The sequence below is a fragment of the Ictalurus punctatus genome, chromosome 15, assembly GCF_001660625.3.
Source record: "Ictalurus punctatus breed USDA103 chromosome 15, Coco_2.0, whole genome shotgun sequence".
NCBI classification, from domain to species: domain Eukaryota; kingdom Metazoa; phylum Chordata; class Actinopteri; order Siluriformes; family Ictaluridae; genus Ictalurus; species Ictalurus punctatus.
In genome coordinates, this window is record NC_030430.2 from 7325621 (window position 1) to 7337536 (window position 11916).

The window sequence follows — 11916 nt, forward strand, 5'->3', positions numbered from 1 at the left end:
TTTTTAATTAGCATGAGCCTTTTCTCTTCAATTACACAGTGTGATAGTTCAGCAAAATTAGTGCACTAACATGAAGACAGCTAACAAGCTTTATGTTTTTTTCAGCTGCAGTAGAGAGCGAACTAACATTAGCTAACTAACATGGACTACGTTTACATGGATGGCATTAATCTAATTATTGACCTTATTCTGAAGAAGACGTATAATATTCTGATTAAGGTGTTTACAGGAGTCATGTTTCGAAAATTCCTTTCATGTTCCCGTTTTACGTTATAGAACTTAGATCGATTAACGGCACACGTCGTTACGTCCCCACGTGGTTTCGGACGCAGTCATGCTCTCTTGTTTACCGTTAAACGGTTGAGCACTGCCGTGTGTGTACGTGTCCTGTCGCACGATGTGGTGAAAACTCCCATACGACGTTAATAGTGTGATTAAGGTGTGTACATGTCTGTAATGCACGTCGATATTGCGACTAAAACAGGAATACTCCAAATGTCTTAATTCGATTTGTGTTTACTTTGAGTATGACTTTAGTCGGATTAAGGTCATCAATAATTGTTGTTTACATGCTAGTTTCTTAATCAGAGTATCGTCTTAATCGGGTTAATATCGGAATGTTGTTGTCCATGTAAACTATGGATTCTTGCACTATATAATCAGCAATCAAAAACTATCTAGGTTTGCTAGAAGTCTAGCATCATTAAGCAAGCTATCTAAATTTAGAAACCAGGAAGCAAGTTTGCTAACAGGCTAGCTAAACTTTTGCAATCTCTTGCTGTGCGTTGTGCTTGCCTAATTCAACTGAACTGAAATCCCTCCCTCGACAGAACCAAGACTTGCTTTAGAGTGCAGCAGGTACCCGGTAACTCGCGGTGATCTCCATTACTGACTGTTATACCAAATCCGAAGCTTCAAACACAATACACTATCATCGTTCAAACTGAATCTCCGAAATCTCTCCAAAGAAATATACTTTTAGAGCTTGAACTTGTAAAGTAGTTCAAATATTCTAGAAGAGCTCTGGGATATATTTAGGTCAACATCAAAAGCTTCGATTGCAGCTTTGACACAGATGGGAGCTGAAAGCAGCAGGGAGAGGGAGAGAGAGATGAACAGCCGGCTTCTCCACATGCCTCAAACGCTCTCCTCGGCAGCTCCCACAACCTCTAACAAAGCTCGACGCGCCCGGGTCACAGCACCAACATGCCGGAGGTCTGTTCTACCTGAGCCAAGGAGCTTGAAGCAAACAATAACGTGGACAGTCTGGATCAGGAGGGGTCTGATAAAAACTCATGGTCTACAGCATTACATTCGCATTTATGTATGCAAAAGAGACATCATTTACCTAAATACGAGTACATATGCATGCATAAATAACCAAAAATATAGTCTGTGGATGATGTTAGGATTCAAATTTTAATTTCACTCGTAAATTTTACAGAAGGTTTTATTGGGAAAAAAATGTGTCATTAATTTGTGTGATCACTATAATACATGGCGATGTTTTCTGTAGAGTGATGTTTATTTAGCATTTATGGAAGGAGTCTCCAGTGTCAGCGCGTGTAACATGTAACATAGAGGAGTTTGTATTTTGTGGTGTCTCCGCAACTTCAAGAGAGAAAAAAACAAAAAAGAGTGTCGATGAGGGAGCGACTGATGACGGCACCTAACGCAACCATTAACAGGAGCTAACTTGTTTCAAACTTGCTGTTATGTAATGGAAAATCATTTGAATCACCATTGGGGTGGTAACAGTACCTGTGGTTTGCCTTTTCACCCCTTCATTGATTATTTTCCAAACCCCATTGTATTGTAAAAGGTTTTCGGTACGTTCTGAAACGGTCCGCTAATATTAAGTAGGGCAAGACGATTTCTTCACTCATCTACTCACTACATCTGAGAGGTATCATCAGTCCTTTTCCAGACAACAATGGCCAGGGTCTGGCTTAAAAAGAAGAATAAACTGGATCAACTGGACCAAACCATCTCCGAACAGAAGGGGAGGATCCACCACCTACCTTGTTATATTAAGATTCTTCGTGGTTCCTCAGAAATCCTGAGAAATGAGCTTCGGAAAGACCGGACCATCGCTTGTCCCCATCAAGAACGTATCCCTGCTTCACACCCGGCGATCCCAGGATAGGCTCCGGATCCACCATGACCCTGATCGGGATAAGCGCTTACTGAAAGAAAGTGAATGAAGAGTATATGGCTTTTTCTGCTACTTGTTGTCCACCAAAAATGCAGACAAGTAGTAAACAGGAAGTAGTAACAAGCGAGCGTGCTTGTTTTCCTGGACCACCTCTGAGGGAAAACAATACAGAACGGTTTGTCGGAGGATGACCTACGTACGATCTTGCGGATCCTTTTTAAATCGCGTTCATCACGTCAATTCACACTCCATCATGCATCACACTTCGTAAGGCAACATAAACCAGACATAGCGTTTTTAGCCTGCCGGTTTCACAGCAATTCACACCTTCATACGACGTCGATGTCATTTGAGTTTCTTGACGTCGTTGGTGTGAATCACAAGTAGAGGCGTAGAACACCAGTAAGATTTCACACCGTTTAGTGAAGCTGATAAAGCTCCCGGGTTGGGCGGAAGAACATTCGTTGGGAATAAACCTCACGTCAAGTTTCATTCACTAACTACAGATAGAGATTAGGTTTCGGACAGAATTTCGATTGAAAGACAATGTCCTATTTTTCTATTGTGGTCTCTCTTAAAATTTCTGATTCGAACTAAATTAGGAGTGATATGAGAACGTTTATAAGTAAATCAAATACTGCTTTAGAAAGACAGCTTGAGAGATATTGGATTTGTTTATAGCTGAAGAAAAAGAAACCCAGTGTTTGTCATAGATTCTGCGTTTCCGGCTCCTTCTGTGTGGGTTAGAAGTATGCAAAAAAAAATGTGGGCTTTTTTTTTTTTTTTTAATAACCTGTTTAATAATGCATTTCCACATCCAGGTTCCTTCTTCAACATTTCCTCTCATTCCACGAACCAAAATTATTCCAATCCGAAGCGAGGCTCGGGCCTGATTAAAAAAATTAATAAATAACGTACTAATAACCGCGCTGCTCTCATGAAGGTGTCTCAGATTGGAGTGGCACGAACCCGTAACCCTCCGAATTCACGCTGCCTCATAAATAACGCATGCTTGCAAAATTGAACCAGGGAGAGGCTGATAAATGACAGGGTTCGATCTTTAAGCCGTGAAAAAGAGATAACAGAAAAAAGGTTAGTGAGGTGCTGTAGGGAGTGGTATTTGAGGCTGGTCAGACGGGGATAGAGGAAGTGAATTTGCCTCCCAAAGGAAAAGTGGAGGTCAATAGACTTAGGACTTAGACCCAGGTATTAGAGGTGAAGTTCCTCTGCAGCGTTGCGATAAACAGGTTGAGAGGTTTGGACATCCAGAGGCTCTGGATCTGTCGCATGGACGGGCTGAGGAAGAGTCCCAAAAACGGCATGGAAATAACACTACGTGAAGACGGTAGGAAATTACCATCTAAAAGAGTCATCTCTCAGGCAAAAAGCCAGAATGAATGTTCCTTAGAGACACCGAGGAGTGGAATGAGACGGAGAGGCAGATCCTGTGGTATTAACGTCAGGTGGCTAGGATAAATGATACGGAGAGGCACAGAAACTGATAAATATAGTCAGAGAAACTAGACCCAATTCTGACCTCCGCTCGCTAAACAAACGCTGCTTAAAGACACGTACTTTTGCTAACTAGCAAGATTTTTGCTAATTACCAAACGGAGTAACACATTAGTTGGCTTATAGTCTTGCTTAGGCTTACATTCCTAAGCCACCACAATGTCTGGCCATTGTGTTGAGATTTTGTTAAGAAAACTGATCGCAGTAGTGCTAACTCGTCCGCAGAACAAGTTAGGTCCTGTCCATCCTCCTATTTGAAGACTGTTCCATGTTGGAAAACTTAAAGTTACTGCTTTACCTCTGACTGGTTAAAAAGCACTGACACTGGAGACTGCTTCCATAAATACAAAAACATTTCACGAGATCTTACACCACACCTGTAAGCAAGCTAGCATAGAAACGCTAACATATTAGAACGAGTGCATGAGTGTAAACCTGTGATTCAGAGCTGCGCAAGTTATAGAAAATTAATCGACACCTTCTGACCAATCAGAGTTGAGAATTCAGTGTCACTGTGGTATAAGGCTGAATAATGAATAACGAATGTCGATAATGTCCCAAAGTCTAGCAGCATGAGTCGGTCAGAAGCTCTGAGCCGTGTTTCTGGCTGGTTTCCTGTTTTCACTGTTTCCAGCCCTTGTTTCCTGGTTCTCCCATTTCCCTTTGTTCCTATTGTTCTAGTGTTTCCACTGTGGACTTGTACGGTTTTGACTTTGCTAACCCTGTCCACCCTACTCCGGATTCTGTCGTGTGGATAGTGTTTAATAAAAATACTCAGCACGTCCATCTGACCCCTCAGGCTCCTCGATCGTTATGCAGACACTGAGAGAGATCGGGTTTTTTTTTTTTTTTTTTTTTTTTTAATGTAATATTGTTTTTTCTCTCACATATGACTACCCCTGACTGATCAAGCTCTCACATGCTAACTGAGGTTTTCTGCCCATCGTCCCCCCATCACACAGCACAGCAGGGATGAGGATAACACGGTCAGTCGCCTCTCAGCATGGCGTCCAGCAGCAGTGCGTAGGAGAAAATACAGCTTCCGCACACTTCTCACACAGGCTCTAATGATTTCCAACAGCAGAGTCAAAAATTCAGTTCAATACACAGTTAATCCCAGAGACGGAAAGCACTTCGCCAGTCATACTCTGTTATGATGTTTAAATATCAATTCGGTCAATTAGATTTTGTAGTCACGTGTTCGACTCGTTAGATTTAAATTTTACCCTCCCAAGTACTTCTTACAAATTTTCTCTTTTTTTTTGCTACCAATTCTATCAAGTTTCTGTGCATTTTAACTTTACTTTATTATTAACTTTATTCACACTGCAGCACTGTTGAATTCTTGAACTTTTCTGTTATATAACATTCACGGAAGGAGTCTCCAGTGTCAGAGAAAAACAACATCAAACGTTCTACAACATTCCATTCAGTGTAAACAATAACAAAAAAAAACTTGTGTCCTCTTCAGGAAGGTAGATCTCCAGGAACAGGGTTGGTGATGACCGTTGGTCTAGAGGGAGAAGTTTGTGGTACCAATTTGTGCTGCAGAAAAAAAATTCCAGTTTTATGGTTTTGAGATAAACTTCAAATCTCCCTCCACTGGAGCACTTAAAGATTCTAGATAGAACCCTAGATAGAATTGAGAGTTTCCTTCTCAGACAGGGTTCCAATTAGAAACCTATTAAGATGAAAGGAACCCTTAATTATACAATGGGCCCTTAAAAGTACCCTTGAAGAATCTAGTACCAAGATATAGCTCAATTTTACACACCTGACATGTTCTAGAAAATAATTTGCCATCATTTGGAGTTTACTCTGCACACGTCCCCAGTTTATACATAGGCCTATACTTTTAGAAGATTCTTTAAGGGTACATTGGACAGCCCAAGGTTCTACCTTGCTGGTAGAAAAATATCTTGTGGTAGTGTTGTGGATAAAAATGTCATAAAATAAACATGAGGGATCTACACAGAACCGTTAAACGTTCCCTCAGAGAACGACAGAAGAACCTGTAAGGGTTTCTAACGTTTTGAAGACTGTAGCTGTACGTAAGTCACAGGGAGATTGAGTTTATGCATGGATTTTCGAGTGTTCTCAGAGAAACTTGTTTGAAAGTTGTTTGAAGGGTGTAAGAGAACCTTAGGTTGTTCCACCGTTACAGAAACACAAGTGAAAGGAGTTTTACAATTAGTACCATGCGGTGCTGCTATCACCAGGCTCCATTCACTCGCACAGTGCAGCAATCAGGATGGAGCGAAGGTGCTGATGATTGACCTCATGTGTGAGTTTAGGGGTGAGGATTTATGGCTTATTCTGAAGGTACACGCTTACAGGGAACCGGAAGAGTGAGAAGAATAATAGTCACTAGGCGAGCTGAGGGATCACATTGTGCTTAGTGGCGTTCGTGTAAAACGAGTGAAAAAAAAATAAACCCCACGTAACTTCAGGATAGAAACCTCTGTAACACGACAAGTTGCATTTTCGAGAGGTAATACGACATTAATACGATATTGTATAAAGGAGCTAACAGCAAAACCTGAAATTCTTTCTCCTACTGCAATAACAACATCCCCTTGTGACATTAGCGCTAACGTTTCACACGAAAAACGAAAATACGGCACTGACCAACAAATCAGCACCGGAATCACGTAACACATCATAAATATTTCAATAAAAACATGTCACTCTACATCCACTTGTAGGAATTCTTACACATTTGCAACTCTATGTTGGGGAAAAAAAAAAAAAAAAAACATTAATAGTCAGAAACTTCGGATAGACCTGACTGAAATGTTTGGGTTTTTTTTTTCTTTGACATCTTAAAGACTGTTCGATGTAATCTTTTGTTGTTTAAAAAAAAAAAATTGGCCCTGAAGCGCCGAAGCTAATGTAGCTAACAAATTATGTAAGCTTATAGCTACCAGTTTCCCGTCAGACTTTTGATTTTTAAACTGATACAGCGAGAAATACATCTCCAATTTTTAATACAGACTTATTCTGAGCCAAAGTGTTGAACTTTTTCTCTTTTTTGGTTACTGTGGAGTTTAATTATTTCATCCCTTTTGTACACAAAATGTTGAAAACAATAATAACAAAATAAAGAAACTCTACTCTGAGTAAATGTGACTTTTATATATATATATATATATATATATATATATATATATATATACACACACACACACACACACACACACACACACACACACACATATATATATATATATATATATATATATATATACACATATACATATATATATATAAATATCTGCTCAAGTGAACTACATTTTGACTTTATCACACGTTCTGAGCAGCCTCATTGGAGAAGAAAAGATAGAAGAATAGACAGACCCACACGGCAAATGTGAGCTTTGGCGCACTTGCCGGTGGAAGCGGGCGTGTCCTGTGGCGCACTGGCGGCTAAGCGCAGACGCTTCCTCCTGTTTGTGCCCGGAGACACTACGCCAATTACACTCTCTGTGGGAGCAGACTATTTGTGGAAGCCTTTCAGCCTTACACGAGCAGGGGATGTTAGCATTAGCCATGCTCACAGCGGCCATCATTGCACCTCTTTACCTCACACCGAGGCATGCTCTGAACCCAGCCAATCAAAAAAGCTCAGGTACGGCGTGACGTCACGGGGGGATTCAGAGCGGCGTCTCGCAGTGTGTTACGCCAGGTCTATTTTAGGGGGTTAGGTGTACAACAATTGTGCTTTTTATAAATGTGTCTTCACCCATGACGATTTGTGGAAGTAAAATAAACCTCATTAGTGAAACATGCACACTATTATGATGTTATACTCATATTAGATCATTATGATGTCCATTTCAGCTGTAATATCACAGTAACATGTTACTTAACTGTGGTGTTCATACAGGTACATCTTAACTACATAAGCCCTTCATAATTGCTGAAAAAGTTCATGCTCGCTCTGATAGAAAGGAGTCAGAACACACAGAGCATCACAGCTTGCTGCATATGGAGCTGCATAGCTGCAGAGTGGTCAGAGCGCCCATGCTGACCCCCTGTCCACCACCGAAAATCCTACAGTGGCATCAGAACTGGACCATACAGCAACGTAAGAAGGCGGCCTGGTCTGATGAATCACATTTTCTTTTACATCATGTGGACGGCCGTGTGTGTGTGTGTGTGTGTGTGTGTGTGTGTGTGAGTCACTTACCTGGTGAAGAAATGGCACCAGGATGCACTATGGGAAGAAGCCGAGCCAAACGAAGAAGGAACTGTGATGCTCTGAGCAATGTTCCTTGGGTCCTGGCATTCACGTGTATGTTACTTTGACCCGTACCACCTACCTAAACATTGCTGCAGACCAAGTATACCGTTTCATATCAACGACATTCCTTAATAGCAGTGCCCTCTTTCAGCAGGATAATGCACCCTGTTACACTGCAAACATTGTTCAGGAACGGTTTGAGGAAGAGTTCAAGGTGTTGACTCGGCCTTCCCCAGATCTCAATCCGACCAAACATCTGTAGGATGTTCTGGACAAACAAGTCTGATCCACGGAGATCCCACTTGGCAACTTACAGGATTTAAAGGATCTGCTGCTAACATCTTGATGCCAGATACTGTACCTCGGTACACCTTCAGAGGTCTTGTGGAGTCCGTGCCTCGACGGCTCAGAGCTGTTTTACTTTTAAGCACAATTGAAAATCTACACAACTCTAAGATGATGTAAAGGATTTGCCTTAGATATTCATTTAAAAAACAAACCAAACACATTAATACACATCTTCTAAGCACAGCTGTAAAACTTAAAGTCAGTTGTTCTGACGTTTCACACAGCCTAGTTAAAAAAAGAAATCACAAACAGATGAACGTATATATTAGCTGAGGCCTAATGCTTTATAAATGTTTACGTAGGTTTATGTCTGTTATATTGCCCTATAAATACCACCCCGAGGTCGAATGTACCTGATATCTCTACCTTTGTCTGAACTCTCAGCTATCACACGCATCTTATTAGCGTTTCATAGCAGCAGTGAACCCATTAAACTCGGAGCGCTGCGAGAGCTGGCAGCGTCCAACCCCCCTGCTGAAACTCATACACTCTCATTAATCCCGAATATCTTTCACCTCGAGGACAGCCTGGCGTGGCGGTGTGTACGACAGACCCGCAGGCACAAGACTACAGAACAATAGGGCTTAGAAATTTTTAAAAACTATCGAGCAAGACCCAGGCATAAACATCAATACTTTCAAGTATGATGTTTTCACAAACCACGGTGTAGTTTGCGTAGTCATTTATTTAGGCCTGTGGTGAAACGGATGCATAATTAACATTTTTTCAGCTAGGCTCTAGGCTATGCGCTCTGCTCGCACACTTTTCACTCAGATGACGACATCGGTGACTAACTATGCCTTTAAATTAGCATCTTAAGAACAAACCCAGTATGAAGTGCATAGTGCCTCGGCACACGCTACATCCTCACACTTAAAGGTGATCCCTTTAAATAAAGTCTATAAGTGGCGCACATGACATACACAACGCAGCACAAAAATACAACCCTGATTCCAAAAAACTCGCAATTTTACGTCGAGGGATTGGTGATTATTCTGAAATCGGTCCACAAATCACAGCAGGCCGAACCTCTGCCCGTCTTTACTTCCGAAAGTCTCCGCCTCTCCAAGATCCTCGTTTTATACCCAATCATCTTACTGACCCGTTCCCAATTAACCTCCAGCTGTTTCTTTTCACCAGTGTTTACTTGTCCAGCCTTTTGTTGCCACCCCCCGACCGTCACGTCTTTTTTTTAGACGTGTCGCGGCCATGAAATTCAAAATGACCTTATTTTCTTTCTTAAAACGGTAAAGTTTAAACATTCAATACGTTACCTACGTTCTGTCGTGAATAACATGCGAATTTATGAGATCCGCAAATCTGTTCTGTTTGTATTGGCATTTTACACTTTTTAGCGTCCCAACTTTTTCAGAATTGGGGGACGTACAACAGCGTACATTACGCGTTATTATCGGATATGTTCGACGATCCGGATACGACGCACACGCGCATATATTGAAATATGAAACAAATGGCCACTTTAACCTCTACTGAGCCCTTACTCATTCAAGCAATTATCCATTCGGCCAATCATGTGGCGGCACTGCGATGCATCAAATCAAACCAAATCAAATCAAATAAAAACAAATGACCAAATGGTCAACAGCTTCAGTTAATATTTGAGAAGGACGTCAAAATGAGGAAATGCCTGGTTGTTGGTGCCAGTTTGATGATGTCCTGGTGTTTTAAACACATGACAGTCTCTAGAGGTTACACAGAATGGTCTGGAAAAACAAAAAACATCCAGCGAGAGGTGGTTCTGCCTGCGGAAACGCCTTATTGACGTTGCGTCAAGCTGACAGGAAGGATGTGGTAACTCAAATAACCGCCCATTACAACCGTGGTGAGCAGAAAAGCATGTCAGGAAGCACAAGACATCACATCGGATTCCAGGCAAGGGCAATACAATGAAAATATAAACGATAGAAATCAAATGTTTTTAACGTAAATAATTCGCATTTTTTATTCAAATGATTTTTCAATTGATCTAAACAATTCTTACCAAATGAATCATTTCTTTGATCATGCCTAGCGTCCTGCTCGTAATAATTAGGCGATGAAGCTGAAGACTGCTCGTTAGTGCCTTGAGGAGAGACAGCGCATGAAGAGGAGGCACGACTGAAGCCCGGCTCCGTGATGCCTGTCCAAGAACCCTTAGGAGAACATGCTGGTAATGAAATGCAGAAGAAGAAAAAAAACATGACCTTTCACCTGCTGCAGAACACAGATCCAAACCAGAACAGATTCACCCAGCAGAACAGAGAGGGGAAAAAAAGATGACAGAGTGAACAGATGATTATGTAAGAAGGAAATAAGCAGTGCACAGGCATACTGAAAGACAGATAGTGAGGGAGAGAGAGAGAGACAGGCGGACAGAAGGAAAGAGAGATAGAGAGAAAGACAGGGAGAGAGACACACAGAGAAAGAGAGAAAAAACATTGATAGAGAAACAGAAAGAGAAAAAAGAGAGAAAAACAACCTTGATAGGGAGAGAGAGAGCGAGAGACAGACACAGAGCGAGAGACGGAAAGAAACAAAAATGAGAGAGACAGAGACCGAGACAGCCAGAGATAGAGACAGAGAAAGACAAAAACAGATCGAATAAGAGAGAAAGAAAGATCAAATTGAGAGGGAAACAGAGAAAGACAGAGTGACAGATAAAAACAGAGAAAGAGAGACAGACAGAAAGTGAAAGAGACGGAGATAAAACAGACAGTGAGAAAGAAAGAGACAGACACTCTGAGTGAGAGAGAGAGAGAATAAAACTGACAGAGAGAAAAACAGGGAGAGAGAGAATGAGAGAAACAGGGAGAATGAGAGAGAGAGAAAGACAGACAGAGACAGACTGAGAGAAAGAAAGAGACAGACAGACACAGAGAGAGAGAGTGAGAGAGAGAGGAGAGAAAGACAGAGAGACAGACAGACACAGAGAGAGAGAGTGAGAGAGAGAGGAGAGAAAGACAGAGAGACAGACAGAGAGAAAGAACGAAACAGACACAGAGAGAATGAGAGAGAAACACAGACAGAAAGTGAAAGAGACTGAGAGAAAACAGACAGACAGAGAGAGAGAGAGATTGTGCGTGTGTGTGTGTGTGTGTATGTGTGTGTATATATGTGTGTGTGTGTGTGTGTGTGTGTGTGTGTGTGTGATTGTTGTGTTGAGGCTTTTAACCTGATTAAACTGAATAATCCTCTGTAGTAAAATCCAGGAAGTGAATCCATTAGAACGTGAGGAGACGTCCTGACTGCAGCGTCGTCTTCAGTTCCGTTATTTCAATTACAGCTTATAAAAACAAATGAACTGAATACTGTAAAAGCCAGTTACAGTACAGCTTCCTGCTCCTCAAACTACTGCCTAGCAACCGTTGCTATTCGACCGTTATCTCAGCTGTGTTTTCAGCAGTTTCCCATTTCAATGTTTTTCATTTTAAGCTTCACATATGCTCCTCCTCCTGGGGTACTGTCATTTCTAAAATAAAATAATAAACCTATAAACAGCTGATTATAGATGATGAAAGGCGTCGCATCAATAGCGAATATAACAGATAGACACATTGTAGGTTGTTAAATATTAAGTTGAAATAACAAGATATAACGAGTTATTACGTCAAGTTAAGACATAAGGACATAATCTCTTAAAATAATGAGATAACAACAT

General features: G+C 41.2%; 1 long non-coding RNA gene across 1 annotated transcript; it reads right to left on the reverse strand.

The window, feature by feature from the left end:
* Window positions 1-1411: 1411 nt before the first annotated feature.
* LOC128635162 (uncharacterized) lies at window positions 1412-11631 on the reverse strand. The gene is made up of 3 exons (XR_008398052.1): window positions 11431-11631; window positions 10261-10425; window positions 1412-2186 (listed from the first exon to the last, which is right to left on the reverse strand). It is a non-coding gene; the product is annotated as an uncharacterized LOC128635162 (long non-coding RNA).
* Between the last annotated feature and the right edge of the window lie 285 nt (window positions 11632-11916).